Below are 26,546 nucleotides of genomic sequence, written 5' to 3' on the forward strand. Positions count from 1 at the left end.
ATTTGCCAAATGTGGACTCCCTGAGGAAGTTATATCCTGGTCAGATTCAGGCACCTGCAGATATGTGATAGTAGTCTTAAAGTTGGAAAGAACCTTAAAAATTATCAATCCAACTCTCTCATTTTACAAATAAAGAAAATTAAAACACAGAGAGGTTGAGAGTCCTACCTAAGCATATACAGATAAGAAGGGGCTGAAGAAGTTATCTTTTACAAACTCTGATAATTTCTCATATAGCATCTCTGCTTAAGAGAACCTATGCAAGACAAAAAAAAAAAAAAAAAAAAAAAAAAAAAAAGCAAACCATTGTGACAGGAGCCATGATTTTGTAAACAAGTATCTTTCCTCTTAAAAAAAACTGAATGATTCAAGGTAATCTAGTTGAAATGCAAAAATCAAGAATATAATGAATATATTGTGAACATATTTTTAAGCTTAGAACTACCAGGATGTATTTCTGGAATGTTATGAGTAGGTTTTCTGATTATAAAACTCCTTGTGATAAGACCCTTGGGAGTTTGTGACATCTTACCTGAAACTGATGGAGAAGAAAGACAAAATGTTACTTAGCCATCCCCTCCCTTTTCATTCAGGGAAAGAAAAAAGAAAAAGTTTGAATTAGAGCTCAGATTCTTTGGGCTAAAAAGACTCTTATGGCTTCATCTTCTTCATTTTACAGATGGCAAAGATTGAGACTCAGAGAAGTGGCTTAACTGGCCTGTGATCATACAGATTTTATTGTCAGAGTTTGAATTAGCCACTCATTTTCTTGAGCCCAGAACTGGCCAAAATCCAGTTTTCTTTTTCTACTATAATGTACAACAATTGCACAGCTAGGTGGCACAATTGCTAGAGCATCTTGGAGATAGGAAGACTATTCATAAGTTCAAATCTGACACTTACTAGTGCTAGGGCTCTGGGCAACTCTAGGAAAACCCAGTTAGCCTCAGTTTCCTCCTTTGTAAAATGAGGAAATGACAAAAGGTATCTTGCACATGAAAGATAGGATACAACTGAAAAATGAGTTAATGCACACCATGAGCTGCCAAGTGATTGATTCTATTCCCCTCCTCTAGCAGGAGATTAGGGTTGAGATGGAGGATTTGGGTCAGTGATTATAAGTAATTAGCAAGCCCAGAGGAAACAAATGCAATTAATGAGGTAGGGAGAAGAGAGTATAAATTCATCAGTATGTTGAAAGACGAAAGAGAATTTGGCTTAAGATCAAAAACAAAAACAGTTTATAGTTTTAAAGACTCTAGATTAGTAGAGTGGAAAACAAAGTAACCAACAGCAATTCTCAGTTAGCATGGAGAAAGGTCACAGAAGCCATGAAAGGAGAGAAATGAAGTGTCAGTGAATGACAGATTATATCACTCTGATGTTCAGGATCAAATAGTGCCTTTTTCTTTTGCTGATGGGCTAAGCATGCCTAGCTGTGTCTGGGCATATCAGGCATGGGGGATAAGCATTGCAAAGGCACAGAGATGGGAGATGATGTATCCTCTGAGAGATACAGAGAGATGACCAGTTTGTCTGGATTGTAGAGTGAAAAGGGAAGAAAAATATTTAGTGAGAATAAAAAGTTGCCCTGTCTATTAGAGCACAAAAGCTATAGAGTAATCACTTAAACAAAAGGACTTAAAAAAAATCTATTGGTCTGAGAAAATTCAATAGATCCACCCTGCATTCTAACAGACTGCTGTAACCTGGTAAAGATCCAAGTTTTTTTTTTTTTCTTTTGAGTTCACTGCTTATTTGAATTCCATTTGAATTTGAACTGTTGTTTCAATCCATATAGAGTACATTAAAATAATCCCTTCTATTTGAATGCATGAATTGTAAATCATGTTGTCAGTTCAATGTGTTGCTGGTTATTTCTTCCCAGTTCTTAAATTCTGACTCTGAATACTGATGGAAATGATTGTTACTCTTGTTATTTTTTTGTTCAATTACTGAGTGCCCAATAAGTGATATACTACAAAAGGCACACAATCTCTCCCCTTGGGCTTAAAATTAATTACTTAGAATTATTCATTCTTGGATATAAATAACTCTAGAAGATATCAGAATAAAAAGAATCTTATCACACATATTTAACATTCACCCTCATCCCCACTACACAAGGTCTTAGATCAAACATACTGAGGAAGGTGAAAGATATCCACTTCACTGTCACTTCTGTTGCCCTAATTTGGGGATAAAGGAGGTCAGGGAAGGGATGGCCTTGAAGCTTCATGACTATTTTTACCAAATAACCTAAAGGCTTCACTTGAAAACACCTCATTTAAGAATACTAAATAAGAGTAACCTTAAAGTATTCTTATAATGGTTGGACCTACAGGATAACATTTGGGAAGAGTGTTGGTCTCAGATTTGGGCTCAAATGAATCTTTTAAATATACTAGCCACGTGACTCTGGACAAGTTATTTCACTCTTTGAGTTCTGGGAAATTCACTAAGATTTCAGAGAAGATGCCAACTTGCATGGGTGAGAGTTTTCTCATCTGAATTCCTTAAAATAGATCCCATTCCTAGCCTTGTAGTAGTTCAAACAAATTAATTTTATGCATACATACATACATACATACATTTATATATATATACATACATTATATATATATATATACACACATATACTACGTATATATGCTAGTACATAAGATATTTATTCATACATACATACAGATACATATGCCTCTATATACATATACTCACATATACATGAACACATATATGTGTGTTTAAATGTATATCTAATCTATCTAGTAAATAAGATAGTTAAGTGGTGCAGTGGGTAGAGCACTGGGCCTGGAGTCAAGAAGATATATTTTCCTACATTAAAATTTGGCTTCTGACACTTCTTAGCCGTGTGACCCTAAGCCAGTCACTTAACCATTTTTGGCACAGTTTCCTCATCTGTAAAATGAGCTGGAGAAGGAAACCACTCTAAAAAGGCAGACTGCTTCTGTATTTCTATCAAGAAAATCCCAAACAGGGTCACATGATTGAAAAGCCATTGAACAACAAAAATATTGTATGTAGCCCATATATGATATAAGTGTCATGACTGTTCTATCCCTGAGTTGACTATTAATATAATTGTCTGTCATTACATACACATTACAAGTGTTATGACCTCTTGCTGAACTTTTGAAAGAGTAAATTATGGTGTATTGGTGATTTATAATGAATGACTGATGTTAAATAGCCAAGTTCCACCTTCAAAACTATCTTGAGATACAATAAGTTCTTACTACAGACCATGTTCATCTTCTAATACTTTAAACTTTCCCCCCACCTCCTGCAATCTTTTACTCCCTTTAACAATTAGGAATCTTAAAGAATGAGTTGTCAGTTATGTACTTAGAAAATTACTTGATACTCATATGTATTTTTGTTGGCTACTGAGCAGAGTTTAAAGCATAGATGAAAAGCTTAGGAAATAACAAGACATGATATGATTTCATCAAAAAGCAGGCAGTATTACAAGGTTCTCCTCATCTATATGTCAAGTCCATCAGAGCAGAGTGAGTAAAACAGCAGATGGGGGAAATGAAATGTTATAAGCTAATTATGCTTTGCCAACACTTGAAAATTATATCACCTATTAATGTCTAATAGGTTAAAAGAAAGTATAGCCTATCTAAATTATTTTCTGCATTTCTGTCACGCCTCACCAAGAATTTTCTAAATCTTTGAGATGAGGTCCATGTGTTTTCATTTATTGTATTATGACCTAGAGTACATTATATCAATGTGTATGGTGTTACTAGCATCATAAAATTATACAAGTACTTCTTAAAATATGCATTATGTAAAATAAATTACTTTACTAATTACCTACTCTGCTAGAAAAGAAAATGCTTACTGTTCCCCTGGGCTACTGAATATAAAATATTTTTGGAATTATGCACAAAGTATAGGTAGGTACAGTGAAAGGTTTGCATTTTGAAATGGTATAATGCCTACCTGAAATATAGTTTGACCTAACCCTCTATATACCGTGTTTGATAAAAACTGATGTTTGCCTAATAAGCAGGAAGGTTTGCCAAAAAAATAACTTAGCTAGTTTGACGGGGAAACAAATAAGAGCATCTGGACAATATACGGTTACAGGTAGTTACACCATGCAACACAGTTTAGTTTTTAGTCATAAAAAGGTATAAAAATGTGAATGTGTCAAAAAAAAAAAGATCACAAATATACTACTAAGAAACCTAATTTTATTTCTATAGATGCTATCTATAACAAACTAGATTTGAAAAAGCTTAAGGACATATTGTTTTAGAAGACAGATGAGTGGGACAACCTACTGTGGTTATCTTTTACTAAATAAATGGTGGGAGTATCTTAGAAGTATTCTCCGCCACAAGAACAAGTTACAAAAGGAAGGAAGTTTTCTCTTCATTTTTTTTGGTAAATAATGACTATATTGAACTTTTCTAAACATTTATGCTTTCTTGTCTCTTCAACTATATTTCAGATCTGTATTTTTCATAATCTCTGCTTGTCCTCTTCTTTGTGAGTTCTTTTCACTTTTTTTGACATCTTTGATAGGTGATTTAATTCTAACTTTCCAAAATTTACTAGACACAGACTATCCAAGTGTGGCAAACCACTGCAGCATTTTCAAACACACACACACACACACACACACACACACACACACACACACACACACACTGGGGTCACTGAGTCAAATCAGACTAAACTGAATCCAAGTGGGAATTTTGTTGCTGTTTGCCTTGGTTTGGTAAATAATTATTTGTATCCTGTTTCCATTAAAGGCAATTGGTGTAAGGGAAAATAACCTGTTTGGAGAATATTTTCCCCTTTGAATTATTTTTCTGATCTTATTTCATTTCCCTGGTAATATATTAGAAATCATAAAACAATGTTTTTTCCAAAGCCACAAGAGGAATATTTGTTTTGAATAATTAAAATGTCCTTTTAAATGGTATTTGCACACATATATTGTATCTAGGTTTTATTGTAACACATGTAGAATGTATGGGATTGCCTGTCATCGGGGGGAGGGAGTGGAGAGAGGGGGTGGATAATTTGGAGGGATGAATACAAGGGATAATGTTGTGGAGAAAAATTGATCAGGCATATATACTGTGAAAAAAAATTCTAAATAAAAAAAATGTCCTTTTAAATTTCACTTAGATTCCCAGGGTAATAAGATACCCTATTTCAATGACTAAGGCAATATCTAGACATGATTAGTGAAAGACAGAATAAAACCTACATGGGAGTGAGGGGTCAGACTTGTGTATATTGTGATGAGAAGAGGGAGGATGGTAGGTATAGACTGAACCCTTCAGTGCCTTGAGACCAAACTACACTATCCTAAAAGTCTCTTTTCTCAGTATACTCTGAAATGTCCTGCAATATAACCAATCCACACATTTGGGTTAACATCATGACAATTTTAGTAGTCATGTTAGTATCAATATCATAGTAGGCCTTCTTCCATCAATAAGATAACTGAACTATTTATTTTTAGCAAAATTGTATTATTATTACTTATAAGCTAGTCCCCAGATAATTTGCAAATTATTTTGAAACCTAAATAAAAGTTCAGAAAGTTTAAAAAACTTCCCAAAATAAGTTCTCTAAGAATGCTAAGGAATTATTTTAAAAACTACAATCTGAAAAAGAAAATCTGTTCTATTGAATTTATCTGTCATAGAATGACCTTTTAAAATAGTTCATAAAAAGCATATTAAGATTTTGACCCTTTTAATTTCATATTCTTGACTTCTGAGGTCTTCCTGATTGAACTACATCACCAGATACACAAAGATTTTATCATATGTTAGAAAACTCCCTGTATAAACTATCTCTCTAAACTCCACAGTTGTAACAGGTGGATGGCCAGTGATGAGCTTGGAAAAGCCAAAAATTAATTCAGTAGTTACACTGTCCAGAGAGAGAATCTTCTGAATGATATAAAAGTTAATAAATAGAGATTGAATCTCCTCTCCATTATATCATATAATCACTAGTAGGTGATGTCAACATGATGTTTAGATACAAGCAGATGCAATGATGATGCACAGAGTAGGTTATGGAGGCTGGGCTTAGGTTGAAGTGATGTATTGTTGGCCACAATGTAACCTCATAACTATTATAAAGTCACTTCTCAGTGTACCCCTGGCAACTCCCTGAGGCTGTAAGTTACAAAAGAATTACCAATTTGCTTTGGAGAAAAAAGTTTTCAAACTAGTTCTTTCAACTATGAAATTATAGGTCTAGACAGGGAGGGGAAAGAAGGGGAAATGAGAGTCCTGTTCAGTATATTTTTATTAATGAGAATCTGAAACCGCCAATGTGTAGTACCCTAAAAATAAAACTGCTTTTAAAAGTCTTGATGCATGCTATATTTTTAATCAGTGAACAGTGCTCAGTATTATTTAAAGACCTTCTTAGGATTTTTTCTAACGAAGTCTCCAACATTTTATAAAATAAGATGAACTACTTTCAGTTGTGGTTGTGGTTATAAATAAGGAAATGAGTAATCATGGTCCCCCAGACTGCTTGCCATCATCCCTTGGGCCCAAAACATAAAGGAAACCAGTTGCATTTGAACACCAGGCACTGGTGACCTTACCTTCATCTTCAAACAATGGCAGAAAGAGTAGTCAGTCACTACATATGGAAAGAAAATAAATTTTAGTTGCCTTCTCAGAAAGAGAAGCTAATATTTTGTGTCACTTAAAATCTGGTAGCATTTACAAGTGAAATAAACCATTACTACTCCTTTTTAAAGGAACCAATACACACGAGGCATCTGAGCATAAGGGCTAGAATTGTGGCCCTAGAATCAAAAAGACCTGGGTTCAAGACAGTTCTCTCTCAAATATTAATTTTATTCTATGGCTAAGTCACTTAACCCTTCAATGTCCCCAGGAAACTCACTAGTTATAAAGCATTTGGTTACATGTATGTATTAAGGGAAGAAATTTCTACACGATTTAAATTCCCTTTAGCAAATAAAATCACAAGGCCATATTTAAAAAAAAATCAGATTTTTATAAAGTGAATAACATGTTGGGCTAGTAGCAAGTATGGGAGGAGAGAAAATGGATTGTTACATTATTAAGTGTCATAAATTATAATGTATTTTAATATAACAATATATTTGGCACAATGAAAAAGAAAAGAAAATAGAACCTTGTAATTGTTGCTCTAAGGCATTGTGTAACGGATGTGAGTTACAATGAAAAGAAATAATTCAAACGTGATTTTGTTATTTGTCTAAGATAATTGAGTTGCAAAATGCCTATCTAGAAATAATGAAGTACTTGGGAATATACAATTAATTTTGATGCGAAATTTAGATGATACTTCTTTCTTTTCATTATCCTTTCTCCTCATTTTATTTGAGTCTGGCTTCCATCCATACTGCTCTCTCAAAGGTCACCACTGATCTCCCAATTACCAAATCTGCTAACTTCAGTTTGGGTGTCACTCATCTCTTATGACCTCTCTCTCTCTATGTTTTAACATCCCTCTAATGCCATTGCTGAATTCTCCCTATTTCCTTCATTGAAGAGGTACTAAACTTTCCTGCTTGTCCACTTTTACCTCACAAACTGATGAGGCATGAGTAGTTAACAGCTCCTTTGAAAACAACTTGGCAATTTTAATAGATCATTGGTCAGTTAAGTCTTGGCAAGCAAAAAACAAAAATACCAACATGACCTCAGGCCAGTTAAGAGAGTTTTAGTGACTGGAGTAGAATGAAGGAAAATAGAGGCAGCAGGAGAACAGTATCTAAAAAAGAAATGGAGGAGGAATAAGGAAACCTGGTTCCTTCCAGCCCTGCTACCATCTATGTGACTTTTGGTCTGCAATGATGAGATCCTGAGTAACTGGGTGCAGCTGACAGATGGAGACTGTCATATTGATGGGATTGTTCCCTGGGGCATGCAGGGAAAGACACTGATGGGGATCAGTTTAACCTTGTTCCACCCTCTGTGGAGATCATGAGGTATCCCCAGTTTGCTATGTCCAATCAGAAATCTGAGTTATGTCAAACCCCTGAAGTTGAATTTCCTTTCTAAAAGTGTCCATGGCTCATGTAATCTTTGCTGAACCCCTTTTGGGCCAGTCCATCTCAAAACTCTGCCATGTGGTGTCTTTCCCCTCACCCCTCTTCCACGCCATTCAGTATCTTTCCTCTCATCCCCTACCTTGCCTCTATTCTTTCTCCTTCTTATAGCTAACTAACTTTTTTAGGATTTTGCTATTTAGTCTGTTTGTTAAAGGCATACTCCAACCTCATACAGTTGCTGTTTCCAAGACTCAGTTGGATGGTGGTAATTGAAGCCACTTAGCCATTAAGAGCCTGGAATAAATACATTTGTTATCCTGACAAAGGAAGATCAGAAGGAGAGCAAAATAACAGATCTTACCAGTAATCCTGATGAAGTTTGGGAGAGCAATTTTTAATAGACAAAAGAGAGGGACCAGGAAAGATCTGGGGAAATAAAGGATATTTGAAGGAATCCAGGATGAGTTAGGGGAAATGTTCTTAAAGTGGACTAAGGAATTTCAGCCTTTGGGAGAGAGCAAGCTAGTTTGAGTTCCCATCAGTCCTAGCAAAAACATCAGTCACTAGGTGACTGCTAGTCAATGCTGAAAGTAACTAATAGCCCAGGATTCTGGTCTGATATTTGACTGTTCCTTAGGATGTGATTATAGACATTACTGGGATGGAAAGGATAAGAGCAAGAGCACCAGGTGTGATCTTTGTAGCAAAACTGTCCAATTCTGAGAGAGTTCAAGTAACTTCTGTGTATTTGCATTTGTAGTTCTGTGAGAGTGGCTGGGGAAAGTCTTCTAAATAGGGCTTTGTTGGAAGCTGACTAATGTTTTAGGAACAAAATATATCAAATTGTATCTTCCCCTTATTCCCTCTCTTTCTTTCTCTTTTCCTTCTAAACTTGATCCCCTTGTTTTAATTTTAAAATTGAGATTTTTTTCATATCATCTTCATTTCTAAATATAATTTACTTTCCCTCTTTTCCCCAGATAGCTATCCCTTGTTTCAAAGGGGTTTTTTGTTTGTTTTTAATGAGAGGGGAAACAAGTTAGTAAAACTAAACAAAATATCAACCAAATTTGATAGTATATGATAGTTCCATACCTATAGTCTCCTACTTCTATGTAAAAGGAAAAGAGATTTATTTTCTCTCTTCTATAGGGGTAAGCCTTTTTTTTCCAAAACTAGCTCTTAACAAAATATTTTCTCAAAAAATCCTTCATCCAGTATCTACCAAGATTGCCATAGTGTTTCTGGGTCTTTTGATATTTACAATTACAATGCCTGGGCTTCTCTATTTGTTATTCATCACTCGTGGCATCTGTGGCCTCCTTTTTCTCTCATCAAACTTCTTTACCACATCTTGCAGAAAATTGTTCAGTTGCCATTTCTTATATATGCCATTATTGGCAAAATGCTACAGGCCACTTATGTCTATTATATATTTTTATTAAAGGATACCAAATAAAAACTAGCCCTAGACATGTAAAGCTACTGGTATATTAAAAATAATATTGTTATAATTATATTTAGTATAGCATATACATAGACAGATAGATAGTAGTATATATGGTAACTATAATCAATATATATGTATATTATATATATATAAATAATTATTAGATACTATAATATATACTATCTGATAATTAAATCAGTATATATGATACTATATACTATCAGTATATATATATATATATATATATATACACATAAACACACACACAAACCAGCATATATGGTAGATATATAACCACTATATATATATGTGTTAGTATATATATTTTATATATATATATATATATATATACATATATGTATAATTATCAGATAGTTAGTATATCCAGTATATAGTTAGTATACACACACACACACACACACACACACACACACACACACACACACACACGTGTGTGTGTGTGTATAATTAGTACATATGGGCAGCTAGGTGGTGCCATGGATACCCTGGTGGACCTGGAGTAGGAAATCTCATCTTCCTAAGTTCAAATTTGACCTCAGACCCTTAATAACTATGTGACCATGGGCAAGTCACTTACCCTGCTTGACTCAGTTTCCTCATCTGTGAGATGAGCTAATAAAGGAAATGGCAAACCACTCCAGTATCTTTGCCAAGAAAACCCCAAATGGGGTCATGAGGAGTCAGACATGACTGAAATGACTAAAGAAAAGTATACTAGTCATTTCCTGTAGTATCCAAAATCATAATAAGATAATTCCCTCTATACTTGCTAACTCCTGGACCTTAAGAAACAGGGATTAATGTACTAGTTTAAAAGTGGTAAGTTTCTATTTAAAGTGAATATTCTATAATAATTTTACTAGTTTTATAACTATAGTAATTTGCTTAGAAAAGGTTTTCATCCTCTAATCTCAGTATACCCATTTCAAATAGTTTCCACTTATTCTTCCTTCTCTTCCTCCTTTTCTTCCTTCTTCTCCTCCTCTTCCCCCTTCCATTTCATTCCCTTCCCCTTTTTTCTTTTTCGTTTCCCTTTCCCTTTTCTTTCCCTTTCCCTTTCCTTCCCTACCCTTCCTTTATCTTCCCCCACTCCCTTTCTCAATTTGTCTCTTTTTTTACACCTTGCTGACTGTCAGATGAACTGACAGCCTGACAATGATAACCTTCTCTACAGTGGTGTTTTAAACTTAAATATGGGGCTCCAGACAGAATTTGGTGAAGTGATTTTTGCATCCAGAACTTAGAAAAATCTCATCATACCACTCTAATATCAGTGCTCCTTTCAACAATTATCTCTGCCACTCTTATTAGGTTTTCTAAAAACTCACAAGAGGTTTCATCCCTTTCTTGATGCTTTCTCCATTTTAAGTTTGTTTTCTTTATCCTGTGAGCTATACTTGTATGTCTACAGTCTGTCATAACTATATATTTTTTTCTGTCTGATATTCATAGAAACATGAAGTTAGAAAGGACTTTAGAGAACATCTAGCTATTCCAACAACCCCACTTTACAGATGAGAAAATTGAGATCCTGAGTTGCCCAAGGTAAAATAGGTTGTAATTAGTACAACTATGTTTTGGGTTGAAGTCTTCTGATTCTAGATCTTTCACCAGCCCATCCTGTTGAAGCAGAGCCTAGACTATATGAAATAAGAAAAGTGAGTAATAAAACAGAAAAAAATTACTGGATTTTTTAAGAGAACTGCTGTAAGGCTCAAATTAGGCAATATTGTAAAACACTTTGTTTGACATATAGTAAGTACTTAGTGGATGCTTAATCCTTTCCCCTTTCCTTCTTAAGCATTTATAATAAACTCCTGTGAGTAGAAATCATTTCATTTTTTGTGTTTGTATCCCAAATGCTGAGCCAAATCCCCCCCATTTATGAATAGTTGTTAATTGCTTAATATTCTAATTTGTTTATATCTTGTCATCCTTATTAGATTTTAAGCACCTTTAGTAAAAAACAAAAACAAAAAAAAAAGTTATGTAACAGTTAAATTCCCCATATCTGTAATATTGTTTTATACTTAATAGGAATTCTAAAGAATGCAATAATAATATTAATAACAATAATAGCTGGTAAATAAATGCATGTTGACATATACCTTAGAGTTTTCAAAACACTTTAGAAAAATTATCTAATCTGCTCTTCATAGAAACTGTGTAAGGCAAATAAGTGTAATGTTTGGACTAGCTTTCTGGAGGTCTTCAGGATGGGCCTTGGTTCTCAGCAGAATAGACACCAAGAAAATGGTCAGGAATAGAGTCTAGAGCTTTTATTCTGGCCCAGTCTTGATCTTTAGTGGAGGAATGCAGGAGGCAGGAGAGCCACCAGGAGGATGGTCAAAGATGGAATATGTCCCATTTCCAATCCTCTCAGCCCTTAAATATCTTGGTATGATTGCGTCATTACAGCACATTATATATGTATGGTATTACATGACCAAGCTAAGTACTAAGTATATGTATACTAAAAAACCATCAACTCACCAATTCCACTGAGTTAACACCTTGTTGTATACTTCTCCAGAGTTTTGGCCTTCTACACATAAGTATTACCCTTTTTAAGATAAGGAAATTAACCTCCAAGAGGTTATATAATTTACATATAGTGACACAACTGTAAAGCATCTAAGGCAAGATCCAGATCTATATCCTATTAGACAATCTGGTGCTCTTCTTTTATCTATAATTTTGCTTTTCTGATGCACTCAAAAATAAGTTTTTGAAAGAAAGATAATTTCTTAAGTTTTCTTGGCAAATGAGGCTTTTCTGAAAGCTGTCATTGGATACATGCAGATATTTGTCCATTTTATTGCTTTGAAACTAAGGATAATTATATTTTACTGCCAAGTCAATGTTTAATTAGAATCATAGAATATTCAAATCGCAAAGGATCTTAAAGGTCATTGAGTCCACTTAATAAGGCCACTCTTTAATTTGTAGCTTTAACTTCTCTTTGCAAGAATATGAATGTTTCCCTTTACTTTATGAGGTACATTTAACTTTTCTTTCAAAATGAACCATTTCATCTCCTATGCTGGCATGGCTTTGAATGCTCTTTTTATATCTCTGCAGTCATTGCTATACCTGTCTCTTCAACTGGGCTTCATTATTTTCTCTTGTTATTTCCTGTTTTCTTTTCTTAGTATCATTCTGTTTCTGTTATCATTACACTAGGCAATCATAGGAGTTGTATAACCATGGCATGTCACTTAATCTCTTGGATCCTCAGCTTCTACATCTATAAAATGGAAGTAAGCCCCTATTTCTTACTTCAGAGAGTTGTGAAATGTTAATGTTAATAAAGCATTTTGCAAACTTTAAATTCATATATTAATGTCAATTATTACCACTATTATTATTTCATTCATCCAAACCAAGATCTCTCCTGATTCTGTTTTAGATACCCTTCCTACTGCACCATATTTCCTCAGTAATATATAGGATGGATATATTTTGTGGGGCAAAGGTATGAATTGAATATAATTTACTAAATACAAACAGATATACAAAAGACACTCAAGTACCAGAGCTAAGTCCTGATCATAGAAATAGAGTAACTATAGAAGTCAGAATTGAAAAAAGCTTTCTTAATGGAAGTCTTACTCTTTGATATCATCATCATCATCATCATAGCTAACATTTATATAGCATTTACTTTGTTTCAGTTACTATACTAAATACTTTAGAATTATTATCTTATTTGATTTTCACAACAATCTTGGGAAGCAGATACCATTATTATTCCCATTTTGCAGAGAGGAAACTGAAGCAAACTGGGGTTAAGTGCCTTGTCTAGGATTACCCACATAACAAGTGTCTGAGGCCATAGTTGAATTCAGATCTTCCTGACTCCAAACCAGGTACTTACTGTGCCACTTAGATGCCTCTGAAGTATTAATAGGAAACATTAAAGCTTTTAGAGCTACAAAAAACCAGTGGGGTCTCTTATCTATTGAGTAGTACATGTGTTTCATCCTGGTGGATTCAAAAGAAAGCTGCTAACCACATTATCTATGTTTGTGAATATAGCAGAAAACATTATTTTCTTCCACTTAAACTAAAAAATGAAACAAGGAGGTATCTTCAAATGTCAGTTTCATAGTTTGTCTTTTATTGCCCCATCCAAAGTTTTTGGGGATAAGACACTTACTTGCCTGGGCTGTATCATTCTGCTTCCCACTGGTAGTCCGAATGCTATTATTTGAGGAAAGTTGGAGCTCAAACATTTTCCCCAAATAGAGGTTATCTTTTTATATTTCTATTGCTGTGGTACAGAGACTTCAATTTTGTTATGCAATTTAATGTTAGTAGCTTTCAATTTGTAAAAACAAAAAAATTTAAAAATTCTAAGAGTCACTTTAGTGAGAGAGCACCTATATCTCCAGAAACTTTTATAAGAGATGGAAAATTTAAATATAAGGTGTGACTCTAACTAGCTCATTTTTAAAAATATAAAGATAACCAAATTATACACTCAAATAATTTTTTCTACTTTCAAACAGAATATAATCATCATTTGAAGTATTTTTCTAGCATGGAGTAAAAATTGCCTTCAGTCAATTTTTTGAGCCACATAAGGGTTTGTCTCATTGCTTTTAAGACTTGAAATCTAAGTCTCTACAAACATATTATGGAGTGTCTAATGAAAAACATTGAGCTTAGCTTGAGATGGAGGTGCCTGCCAAGTTCCCAGTATGCTAGAATATTCACTTGTATTAACCATTAACAGAGCCCATGTTGGGCATGCAAGTCCTAAACATAATTGTTGTGATAGCAAGCATTCAGTAAACAGCAGGAATGAGTAAGAATTGAGCCCTCCCTCTTTTTTTGAGCAACTGTGAAAAGTGCTTGAGGGCAAAGAGGTTTCTTGAGAACATTCACTCTTCTTGGTGATGTGAACCACTCTTAGTTGACTCTTTTGGTAGAAGGAATTACCGGTACCATGCTTATTTCCTAATGCACTCATGAATCTGGTTTTTGCATACTGTTATCATTACCCTTTATGGCATGCCCACTGTGCACAAAGCCCCGTTCTGTCATGTAGTACGACGAAGCTGAAATTACAGACTCTGCTGCAGGAGATCAACTCCTGAAAAGATCTTTACAAGCAAAACATCTTAGGAGGGAAATACTTCTGTATAAGGCCATAGAAAAGAGCTAACATTTGAGTTGGCATATGGCCACACATTAAGTGAAATCTCAAAAGGGTTTCTGGGAATTTGCAGATAAATGGAGAAGGTGGCTAGAGCAGGAAGTAGAGCCAAGGCTGAGGAGAGGCTAAGTTGGGTCAGGGGGTATCTATGAACGGGAAGAAGAGATGTCCCTTTCGATGGAGTTATTAAAATTAAACTTTTCTCTCAAGATTCCTATTTGCATTGTGTCAAACATAGTTACGCTGACAAATTGGAAAAGGCTACTATGTCTAATTTCATCTAGGAAGATTATCTATAAATATTATCAATTTTTGAAGTATACATAGAAATTAAACAGGCAACAACCAATGCTTCTTCATTCTGACTTCACTAAATTTAGAATCTGTAATAATTGTGTGCAACGCACACTTTATGTCTAGTTCTTATTTTTTAAAAAGTTGAAATGGAATATTTGTGAGTTCATTTTAATATGCATTGATTAAATGTGTGTTGAGTTCAGTTAAATCAATATTAAGTACCTACTTGTGCAAAGTATCATTCTAGACTGTAAAAGAAACAAAGACAAAATTCAACAGTATCTGACCTGAAGAAGCTTATGTTCTTTTTGGAGAAAGTGTGCTTTTCTCTTTCCAGAAGTTCTGTAGAGGCAATTGGGTCATTCTGATATATAAGAAAGGAGGTCATAGGTGTATATTGATCCCCAAATCCCAAATCCCCAAATCTTTTTTTTTTCATTTTCCCTTGAATAAACTTCTAGCCATAAGATTGAGTCAAAGGAGACAAGGGGAAAAAATTATATATACACATACATATATATATTACCATATTGGCAATATATAATGGCTAACAGGCAGATGTGCTTGCATTGAATTTTTGGAAGATAACATCTGCTACAGTAGAAGATCCATTCCTCTATCAACGATCCAATGTTCCAAACTGCTTACTAGAAAAAGATCTAGAGAGCTATTGTGGGGCAAACTACCACTAATGGCCACTTGCTCCTTGCTATTGCTAAGCTACTAAAGTGGGACTAATGAAGAAAAAGCTTGACAAGGATTAGAATGTTATTGTGACAGAAGGGTAGGCACAGGGACTGGGAAAAGATCAAGACCATAAAGTGGTAGAGCACATTAATGACCAAAAGCAGAAATGGAATGGAATTAGACTAATAACTACTGCATTACAAAGATCTTAGCAAGACCTTCACGTTGACTAGTGGCTAGAGAAGGAAAGAGGACCATTTATCCAAAGAGAATATATATTGCATTCTTTTGCTGCTTAACTAATTATTAACCTAATTTTCTGTAAGTCTGCCAAGAGCAGGGCATGAGCAGAGTCAGAGCTGATATTGTCGCTGTAGTACCTCCATTATCACTTGTGACATCTATCAAATACATATGAGGCTCCTGGATTACTGTCACACCTTCATCAAACACCACTAGGAATTGTAGGGGATTTTGTGATTTATCATTTTATTGTAATTTATTTTTACTCACTTATATCTTGGCTTACAACACATATAGCATTTTAAAGTAATTAAATTGGATTTATTTAAGCTATTCTATAAATCAAATATGTTTCCTTTATTCCAACTCAGCAGAGTTTAAGTGAATATGATTTTACATAAATCCTCATTGTTTAGCTCCTAAAAATTTGTACTCAGGAGTCATTTGTTTCTTTTCATTTATAAGTGTCTAAAAAGGTGTCAAACCTTGGAAGGCTACCAAGTTATTATTGCAAGGAACTCATAAATCCATATGGACATCATATAAATTTCTATATATGTTATTGTGAAATTCTATGTATTAAAAGGGGCGGGATGTGGAAACAGACTTAATGTAGAACCTTTCTTACCTTCCACCAGACTCTCTATTCCCAAAAACTATATCACTATAGTTGTTGCTTCATTTGGTGACTCATTATAATAAGTAAGCAGTTGTTCCTTTTGTAGACTTAAGAAGGTTTTGCCCATGTGTATTCTATGGTTTGAATACATGTAAATGCTATTGTAATTATGAAAATTTGAATTCATTTAATAGCAAAAGTATGAAAAGTGTCAAAGATGCTTCTGTGAGTCTCTTACTAACGTGTATAAAGGAAACTGAGGAAGTAGAATCTTCCTGACTCCAGATCCGGTATTCTATCCACTGAGCTACCTAATTGCCCTCTGGAAAACTTAATCCTTTTAATTATAGAATGCCCCTTTTGGGACCTTATTGTCCTGGTTGCTTGGTGCTTCACGGGGATATCTATATCAAGTCAGGCTGGTTCTAATTATGCTAAACTTCATTCCCTGTCCACATCCTCTGCTTCCTTGCCATCACAGGTATACCTCTATTCCTTTCCCATTATAGAGACGTAATCAAATCAGTTCTGCTGTCACTACTGGAAAGTTGACAAGTCTTCTCCCACTTGGTACCACTCATTAAGATAACTTTCTAGACTAAAATACCCCTCCCTGGCTACCATTCCCTTTTTTTTGTCATCTACCCTTATTAGAACATAAAGAACAGGGATTTCATTTTTGTATTTGAATCTTCAGTGCTTAGTATAAGCCCTGAAGAAATTCTTTTAAAAATTCTTTTGTATTAAAATCTACTCATCCTTCACCACATAAGGTTCCTGTTTGTTTCTTCTTGTAGTGATTCTAATAAGTTTTTCAGTGTAATCAAAACACCTTCACATATGCACATGTTCTTTCTTGAACACATGCTAGTATATGGGGAATTATGGATATGTTTTTAATACATCCTCTATTTCTCATGGTATCTTTGTGACATGGAAGTGACGTGGATCTCTTAAAAAGCTAGCCTTTATATAGCTCCTTTGATGCTCATAACAATCCTATAAGATAGGTATTATTATCATCCTAATCTTTCAGATGGGGAAAGGGAGGCAAGCTCCCATCTTACAATCAGAGCTGCCCAGTATATCAGAAATTTAATTCCAATTATAAGGGGAAAAAACAGACAAAAAAACCTAACAACAACAAATTCTCCCCCCAAAACAAAACAAAACAAAACAAAACAAAACAAAACACAATCACCTTATGGTCATGAAGTCACTGCCCCAAGCACAATTTTAAAATCTGTACTTAGTGGGAGCCCCCCTCCTTCCTATCTCCCTGCCTCAGCTTTGACTTTATGAGGTCTGCCAATCTGCCCTGCTCAACCCCTACTCATGCTTATTGTTGTATTTCCAGCCCTGGGTATATTAAGTTTAGAACTTGCTATCTGCTAAACTGCTAAAGCCTGAACTTGGACTAGTGAAAATTACTATTTTGCTCATGGCAAGAATAGTCAATGAATCAAAAAGTAGAGCAATTGGCCCCCAACTTTGGAGTTGGATCCATACTTCACGGTTTATTCTTTATATGGGATCAAGAGGTAACTATGGAGAAGGGAATCTAGCTTTTAACAGTTTGGGAGACAAACTCAAGAATTGCCTTCTAACTAGGCAGAATCAAGTTTAGTGTGTTTTCTAAGATATTAACTGAATTGACTTTTTAGATTTTTAATTACTATTTTGTAGTTTATAATACTTTGTATTTATAGAGTGTCTTTCATCCCAGAGAAGCAAATTCCAAGATATTCAGTGATGAATAAACATCACTGAATGAACATCATAGTTACTGTGACAACCGTACTTTTAATACCTCTTTTTGTTAACTCATTACTTTTCCCCTAAATATTCTTCCTTTGAACTGAAACTTTGCTTGAACTCTAGCAAAATTTTGATTTTTTCAAAATTTATTTCTTCACAATCTGAAAGGTTGAATTAATCTTTTTTTGATAGTTTCATGTTGTAGTATGAGTTATTGTTATAATCCATGTTGTCACATTTCATTTTGAAACTTCAAGCTTATCCGAACCAAGATTAAAAACCTATTATCCAGCTTTCTTCTAAACTGTGACATTTGAACTGGATATATATGTTACATCCACCCCTTGAAAAGTTTCATTGTCTCTAGACCAAATTAAAAGGCCAAATAGAATGGTACTAGGATCAAGCTATCTATTAGTAAAGTATATAGATAAATCATATAATAATTATTAATTACATAGCTAGCATTTTTATAAATGTTGAACTTTGGAAAACAAAACATATTATTTCATTTTATCCTTATAACAACCCTGGGAGGTAGGTGCTATTATTATAATACTCTTTTCATAAATGAGGAAACTAAGGCAAACAGAGTTTAAGTAATTTGCCCAAAGTAAAACAGTAAGTATATGAAGCTGGATTTGAACTTGGGTAAGGAAATAAAGTTAAGCATAACCACAGACAGCCTGACTGGATATAGAAGATTCCATGAGGCACCCAGCAATGAGAGTTCTCTATCCATTAAGCCATTTGGCTTCAGAGACAGAAATCCAATGGGACTTTCGATTTGGAACTCAGTGGGATTGTGCTATAAAGGAACTGAGGTAAGCTGTGAATCCAGTTTCCCTTCCCCTTCCCAGAAAGGGTGAAGGGATTTTTACTATGTTCTTGATGTATCTTATGCCTTTGTATATACCCAATCCAAATGTTAAGTAGTTAAGTGGGACAGGGTACAGGAGAACCCTAAAATTTGGACAATACTATTGATGGGATCTTGAGCCAATGACAAAGAAACTGCTGTTGTTATTGTCTGTCCTTTATTCTCAAGAAGACCAGAATATCAGGAAGGTGATACAAGACATGCATGTGGGAAATTAGATATAAGCAGGGCAGAGTTGTGTAAAGTTGCCAGTCTCACTTTCTCTTCCAGAACCTTCGGGGTCCAATGGCCAGATATATATCAGAACAACTGGAGATGGTCCTGGATACAGTGGAGGACCTTGACATTTTTAAGCTAATTTTTAACAGATGTCAATTTGACTGAGTCCACATCCATTCAATGATTAAGGCTTGATAAAAAATGCAACAGAGAATAGCCTCTTTTATCTAGTCAAGGGAGAAAGAGAGAGAGATAGAGATGGAGATGGAGGAAGGAATGAAGGGATAAAGGGAGGGAAGGAAGAAGAAAGGAAAGAGGGGGAGAGGGAAAGGGAAAGGGAAAAGAAGAGGGAGAAGGAAAGAGGGAGAGGAAAAAGAAGAGGGAAGGAGAGAGCACACATATAGAGAAACAGACACATAAATATGGGAGGAAAAGATACTCAGTTTCTGCCCAAATATAAACAACTACTATTTATATTCACCCTAAATCAGTACAGGCCCAACAATGAACATTTCTCTGTCTCTCTTTCTTGACAGAAGAGTACAGGGGAGGACAGAACAGAATAGGAGAGGAGAGAGGACAGGAGAGGAAAGGAGAAGAAAAAGGAAGGAGGGGAGGGGAGGAATAAAAGCTGTGCTGTTAACCAGTTGGGTCCCCAGTTGGACAGCTCCTGTGCCTACTCAGCCTACATTTTTGGCTGCCATATGACCTTGTTGACTCATACTAAGCATTCAGTCACACCTCTCTCCTCCCCCATATTTTTCTCCAAAATTGTTGGAACTGTCCATGATCTCTTTGTTCCACAAAGTATTGTATTTATCTTATATTAATTAATCAAGATTCAGAAGTAATTATAGCTGAAGAAAATAATGCAAATTATTTTTGGTGATAGATCACCAGATAAAATCATATCAGAAATCATTTTGCTGTTTTATTAGAGTCATTGAGATAGACTAGAAATGGTGCAGGCTTTTGAGTCCCGGATTGAAATGCTTTATCTGTTGGTGGGCATATCACTTTAATGTCTAAGCCTTCATTTATTCCTTTGTAAAAAATTAAAAAGAGATGAAAGGCTAGATGAAATGACTTTAAAGGCCTCTTCCAATTCTAAGTTCATGATTTTGGGCAAGTAACTTCACTTTTCTAGGCCCTACTTCCCTTTTGACTGATATGATATATGCAAGGTGCCTTCCATATCTGAACAAAACACTATGAAAGAACTTCAGAGAGTGGCACAGTGTTGTAGAAATCTGAGAAGGGGCATTAGCAATATTAATCTGCTTGGTAGAAAGTCATCTTTCCTGAGCAAAAACTTTCTCTGGTTGTATGAGTCAAAAGATTGCTTGTCCCACACCAAGTGATCTGCCAATGGCTCTAGAGGAAGAGTCTGGAAAGGGCAACTTTCATGCTTTCTAATAATGTGGTTGCTAAGTGTTTATGTGACAATTAAGTACCATTAACACAGCAGGATCCAATAAAGACTGTTTTAGAACCATGGGATATCAGACCTGGAAGGAATCACTGACTGACAGTCTGTCCAAATGCAAAATCAAAGGGAAAATATTTATTTGTGTTTAGGGAAATAGAAGCTGGAATAAAAAAGATCAGATGCGGTACACTAATATCCAGCTTAAACAGGAGCATCTGTAGAATTTGGTTCAAAGATTGTATTACAAGAGAAAGCAAAGTGGTCTCTTTAGAATAGTTAAACATCTACCTCTGCCATTATGGCTCATAGAAATTATGATGTGCCCAAGGTCACATCAGCACTAAATGGTAAAGACTTGACTGAAACCCAGGTTATCTGACTATTACCCTTCAATAAGGACCCTTTCCTTTCTACCAATCTGTGTCCAGATCCATTATATAATCTTGTCCTACTCCTTCCTCTTTAACTGTTCCTTTTCTGTTTCCCCCACTCTTCATCTTCTTTCTGATCTTGTAAAGTGAGTGTTAAATCATCAAATGAGAGATTGAAGATCCAAAAAGACTTTGATAGGCTGAAGCAATAAATCAAATTAAATAAGATAAATGTATTAGGGATAAATGTAAAGTTATAACCTCAACTTCACAAGAATAGAGGCCATGGAGAGTTCCAACAATTTTCAGGAAAAATATGAGGGAGGGGAGAGTTGTGACTGAATGCTTAGTATGAGTCAACAATGGCAGCCAAAATTGTAGACTGAACTAAGATGCATTATGTCCAGAAAATAATGTATGATTCTCTTTCAAAGGTAGAGTAGGCTGTCTTAGAAAGTTAAGTTAATGAATTTCCCATCACTGAAGGTCTGCAAGCAGAGGCTGGATAAACACGTTTTGAGAAATGTTATGGAAAGAAATACTGACCAGGGACTGGTTGCAGGTCCTTTCAGATTCTGAGTGTTCCAAATACCTGTCTGTAGCTTCAACTTCTCCACTGAGCTTCAAGATGATTTCACCTTTGCCAGCCAGGTAAAGGTTTCTCACTGGCACCTCCAATTCGTCCTATTCAAAATTTATTATTTTATTATCTTTTCTCATTTATTATCTTTTCCCCCCTCTTAGATTTTGGGCTATAAAATACCTTAGATATAATCTTCTCTAATCCCCTTACATTATAGATGAAAAACTGAGGCTCACAGAAGCTGTAATTTACTCCTAATTGAAGCAGTTTCCTCATCTGTAATATGAGGGAGAAAAAGATACTTTAGTGTCTTTCCCAAGAAAACTCCAAATGGGGTCACTAAGAGTGGAACACTATGAAAACAACTGAGCAACAACAATGTCTTTCTAAACCATCAGACTTGATAGTTATATATAAGCACAACTTTTTGAATAAAAACTGTTGCTGCTGGTACTCTCCATAAATCACCTTGCATCAGTCCTGTACATACACATGTGCATATTGTCTTTCTTGCTAGGATTCATGTAATGCTTTTAGATTTGCAAAGCATTGTACATATGCCATATCCTCTTATTCTTATAATGGTCCTGACAAGTATGTTCTTTGAGCTCATTCTTATAGATGATGGTTTGAGAGAGTTTATGACTTGCCCAATGTCACAGTTTAGATGTAATGAGGTAGGAATTTGAATTCACTTCTTCCTAAGTCCTGCAGGGTTGCTCCTTGTTACCTGGCTACCAGAACTATTAGCTCCTTAAGGAGAATAACTATTTTCACTTATCTTTTTATTTCTAGCACAAAGTAGAGAACCTGAAACATGGGAAGACAGTTTATTAAAGATCCTTGATTGATTTTGTTTGCAAATTAAACTTTTCCTTCCTCTAGCTCCTCATGGGGGAGCCTGACTTATTTTTTCCTCTTTCAGAAACTAGTACAGGAAAAATTCTTAATAAATATTTGTTGAAATGAGGTGATTCAAGGCAATTCCAAAAGACTTGTGATGGAAAGAGCCAACTTCATCCAGAGAGAGAACTATAGGGACTGAATGTGGATCAAAGCATAGTATTTTCACCTTTTGTTGTTATTTGCTTGTTTTGTTTCTCATTTTTTCTTTCACCTTTTGATCTGATTTTTGTTATGCAGGCTGATGAATATGGAAATATGTTTAGAAGAACTGCACATTTTAAACCTATATTGGATTGCTTGCTGGGAGAGATGGGGGGAGGAAGGGAGAAAAATTTGGAACACAAAGCTTTGCAAAGGTGAATCCTGAAAACTATCTTTGTATGTATTTGGAAAAATAAAAGGTTATTAAGAAAAATAAATAAATATTTGTTGAAGGAGTGAATGAGCTCATTGTGGGTCACTGGGGTTTAAAGTGTTGATGAGTTGCTAAGGTAGATGAGTGGAGGTTTTCAACATGCATTTGGAAACAACTTGATTCTTTCCTCTGCTTATACTATTCCAACTATTTGAAATAGTCTCCTTGCAGCCCTCCATTATATCATTCTATTCTTTTCCCCATCACCCACTTTTTACACATTTTAATTCTATTTGTCCTTCACTTCAAAGCGTATTTAAAATGTTTTCTTTCACACTGTACCCAATTCTCCATGCTGCACTAGAAATGTTTTCTATCTCCTCTAAACCCTTACCAGTCTATAGGTCCTTTATCACTTTTTTTTATCTAGCTTTTGGCTATTTTTACTCAATTCTAAGCTCCTGAAAGGAGGAACTATGTTTCATTCCTCTTTGTATTTTTTCTAGGGCTGTATACATGGTGAGTGTTCAATAAACAAGTATTAAATATGGAAAATTCCCTATATTAAACAACACTGAAGAATCTGCAATAGTAAAATCCACTTGGGGACATTTTGTTTTCCTGTGTGTAACATTTCCCACATAATAGCAACATTCTGATTTATAGTGGGATGAAGAATGAATGATGTAGCCCTAGGGAGTAGCTCACCCTCAGAGTATTTAGAAATACATGTGGAAAGGGAAAAAATGGTCACATTGGCATTCACAAGGTTCTCACTTGGATGAGAGATTTTTTTTAGGAATAGCAATACAAAAATGAGGAATAAGAAGTTATTTGGTCCGTCGGATACAATCAAAAATAGAAAACAAAAGGGCGAAAAATGGAAAACATAGTAAGGAAACTCAAAAACTGAGAAGTAAGAGGCAGCATATAGAAGAGGAAAGTATGTATCAAAGTTTCTTAAACTTTTTTCTACTTGCAATCCCTTTTTGCCTGAGAAATAATCCTGTATATATAGATATACAAATCAAACATTTACTAATAATAAATCATAATTTCATGACTCTCATATTCAGTTATACAACCCCATATGGAGTTGTAACCCACAATTTAAGAAGCTTTCATGTATGGTAGATTTTGAGGATCAAAGTTTAAATCTTGACTTTTGTGCTATTTTGGCCAAATCACTTAAACTTTGGGGGATCGATTAGAAAACCTCGGAGATTCCTTTCACTTGTGTATCTTCAGCCTGTGAAATCCCCCTCTGCCATCAAATTCTATTTTAATGAAGAACTAAGGAATTGTGTAATGGGAGAGATTAAAAAAAAGAGAGAGAGCCAGAAGCATCACCACCTTTGGAAAGCCATGAAAATCCATCTGCATACATAGCATGGCAATGCAACATACTGCTGGAGAGTAGAGGAAGGATTTCCCTAGCTTCCTTCAAATCCCAGCTACAATCTTAACCTTCCACAGGATGCCTCTGCCAATCCCTCTTAATTTTAGAGTCTACTCTCTGTTGATTATTTCTAATTTACTCCATTTCAACATGAGATTTCCATTTGGTTTTCCCTCAGTACTCATTTTATAAAAATTAAGAATTAATTTAAAAGTTTAAGGGGAAAATCATTTTATGAATGATGTTACATGAATGAAGCTTTTAAAAAATCCTTCAGGGCTCATCACTTAACTTAGTATATAGTCTCATAGGACTCAAAGGCAATCTCAAGATAATCCATTTCTTAATCTGCCCATGAGGGCTACACTTACATTGTCCACAGCACAGGGCTTCTAACTTGGCCCGGAAAAGATCTATTCCTACTTAAAAGGACACAAACAATGCCCCTTGGAAAAAAGCCCTGCTTAGTTTCAACCCCATCTATCCTTACCAGGTGACTTTGAACCATGTGTTTCTCCTGCTAATTTCAAAACTCAGGTCACAGATAACATCAGTTCACAATGGACTCTGGACATGACAGCAATCTGTTTTAGTAACTGAGTCAACCTTAGGCTGTGTGCCATTTGCTGGCTCATATCATTTGTGAAGGTATTATTTTCCCTGCCCTGGACACAAAACATAGGGGCTTAGATTTACAAAGCCATAGAGACAATCCGAAATGAGGAGTGTGGAACATTTTCTGCCCTGGCATCCCAGAAAAGAGCAGGTATTCTAGTGGCTTTGAAGAAAGATGAATGATTATAACTTCATTAGCATGATTTCTATTTAGTAACATTAGGTTCTTTAGCACACCTAGAATAATGGACTTAACATATCATTATTGTTATATTTATCTATGGTTATTTGGGTTATTGCCAGGAGTGCTTATATGTTTATTAGCTCATCTTGAGCAATTGTTTAATAACAGTAAGATTATTAAACAAAAGATGCTATTTAGCATATACCTATGCTTAAAGTGGAAAGGAAGAAGAAAAGCCAACCTAAAGAGAAAAAAAAAGCTGGGGGTGGGGTGAAAATGGGGCAGTGGAGAGGATTTCACAAGCACCACCTCCCTGTTCTCAGCCCTAAACCTGACTCCCTAATTTCAGTTTCTTCCTTCCTTCCTTCTGAGGGGCCTTTTTCCCTTCAAAAAAAATCATCATTTTAAAAACTACCTTGTAATCATTTCCTCCTATCATTTCTTACTCTTTTCCAATATTGTTTTCTGCTGTTTTCAATGGAAATTGGTGCCTTGTGAAATACTCCACCCAAGGTATAAAGCCTCTCAGTCCTGTGAAGAGGGGAACCTTCAGGAAGAATGAAAATGGGCAAGATAAGGCAATGACTGGGCTTGGAAAGTGTGAGAAAAGTCAGGAACATTTTCGGCAGGTGAGCTTTTTGATGAAAAATCTAATTACTTTACTGACTCTCCTAACTGTCTTCTCTCTGCCACAATATTTGTCATTCCTTCCACTTTATATAGCTTAGAGATGTAGTTATGGGTTTTAAACATTATTCTGGCAAAATAATTGCTGCCATAGATTGGAAAATGAGCAAATTATATGGATCATTATTTTTTTCTGATAATGTAGGGAAGAAAAGCTGTCATTATGAGGAAGATATAAACAAAAATAGAAAAATAAAAACATATAATATGAATAATAAATATATAATATAAATAATCTATCAGTTCCTATGTTGAAATTCAGTGGTCACACAGTGACAGTCTGGGATTCCTGTAACATCACCAGTTACCTTAATTTTATTTTATTTAGTTTCATTTAGTCAAGTGCTAACCCTGCTCAGCTTCTGAGATCAGATTAAATCAAGCATGTTTCAAGAGATAGGATCATATCTTCGATAATATAAGATGAATTTCCCTAGTTATATTTCATAGTTAATATATATCATTCATATAATAGATTGAAAAAAGTACAAACTTACCCCCCATATCCATTGGAAAAAATATGTCCACAGGAAATAATTCATCATAATTGTAAAACCTTTTTAATATTATGGAGGAACTTAATTGAATCCCAAAGCAGATATTTCCTTTATTTTCCT

The 26,546-nt window shown here is 35.0% G+C and overlaps 1 protein-coding gene across 7 annotated transcripts in view; it reads left to right on the forward strand.

The window, feature by feature from the left end:
- ZNF385B (zinc finger protein 385B) overlaps positions 1–26,546 on the forward strand; it is a 520,340-nt gene that overhangs the window by 324,916 nt on the left and 168,878 nt on the right. Inside the window, exon 1 of one of the 7 annotated variants that reach the window (XM_074302983.1) lies at positions 24,749–25,209. The exons of 5 other annotated variants lie outside the window; for them this stretch is intronic. The gene's annotated coding sequence lies outside the window, so the exon portion shown is untranslated. Of the gene's footprint in view, positions 1–24,748; positions 25,210–25,564; positions 25,872–26,546 lie in introns of those variants that run through there. One more of the 7 variants, XM_074302982.1, reaches the window with a different exon arrangement.

The sequence above is a fragment of the Sminthopsis crassicaudata genome, chromosome 3 (assembly GCF_048593235.1).
Source record: "Sminthopsis crassicaudata isolate SCR6 chromosome 3, ASM4859323v1, whole genome shotgun sequence".
Lineage (NCBI taxonomy): Eukaryota > Metazoa > Chordata > Mammalia > Dasyuromorphia > Dasyuridae > Sminthopsis > Sminthopsis crassicaudata.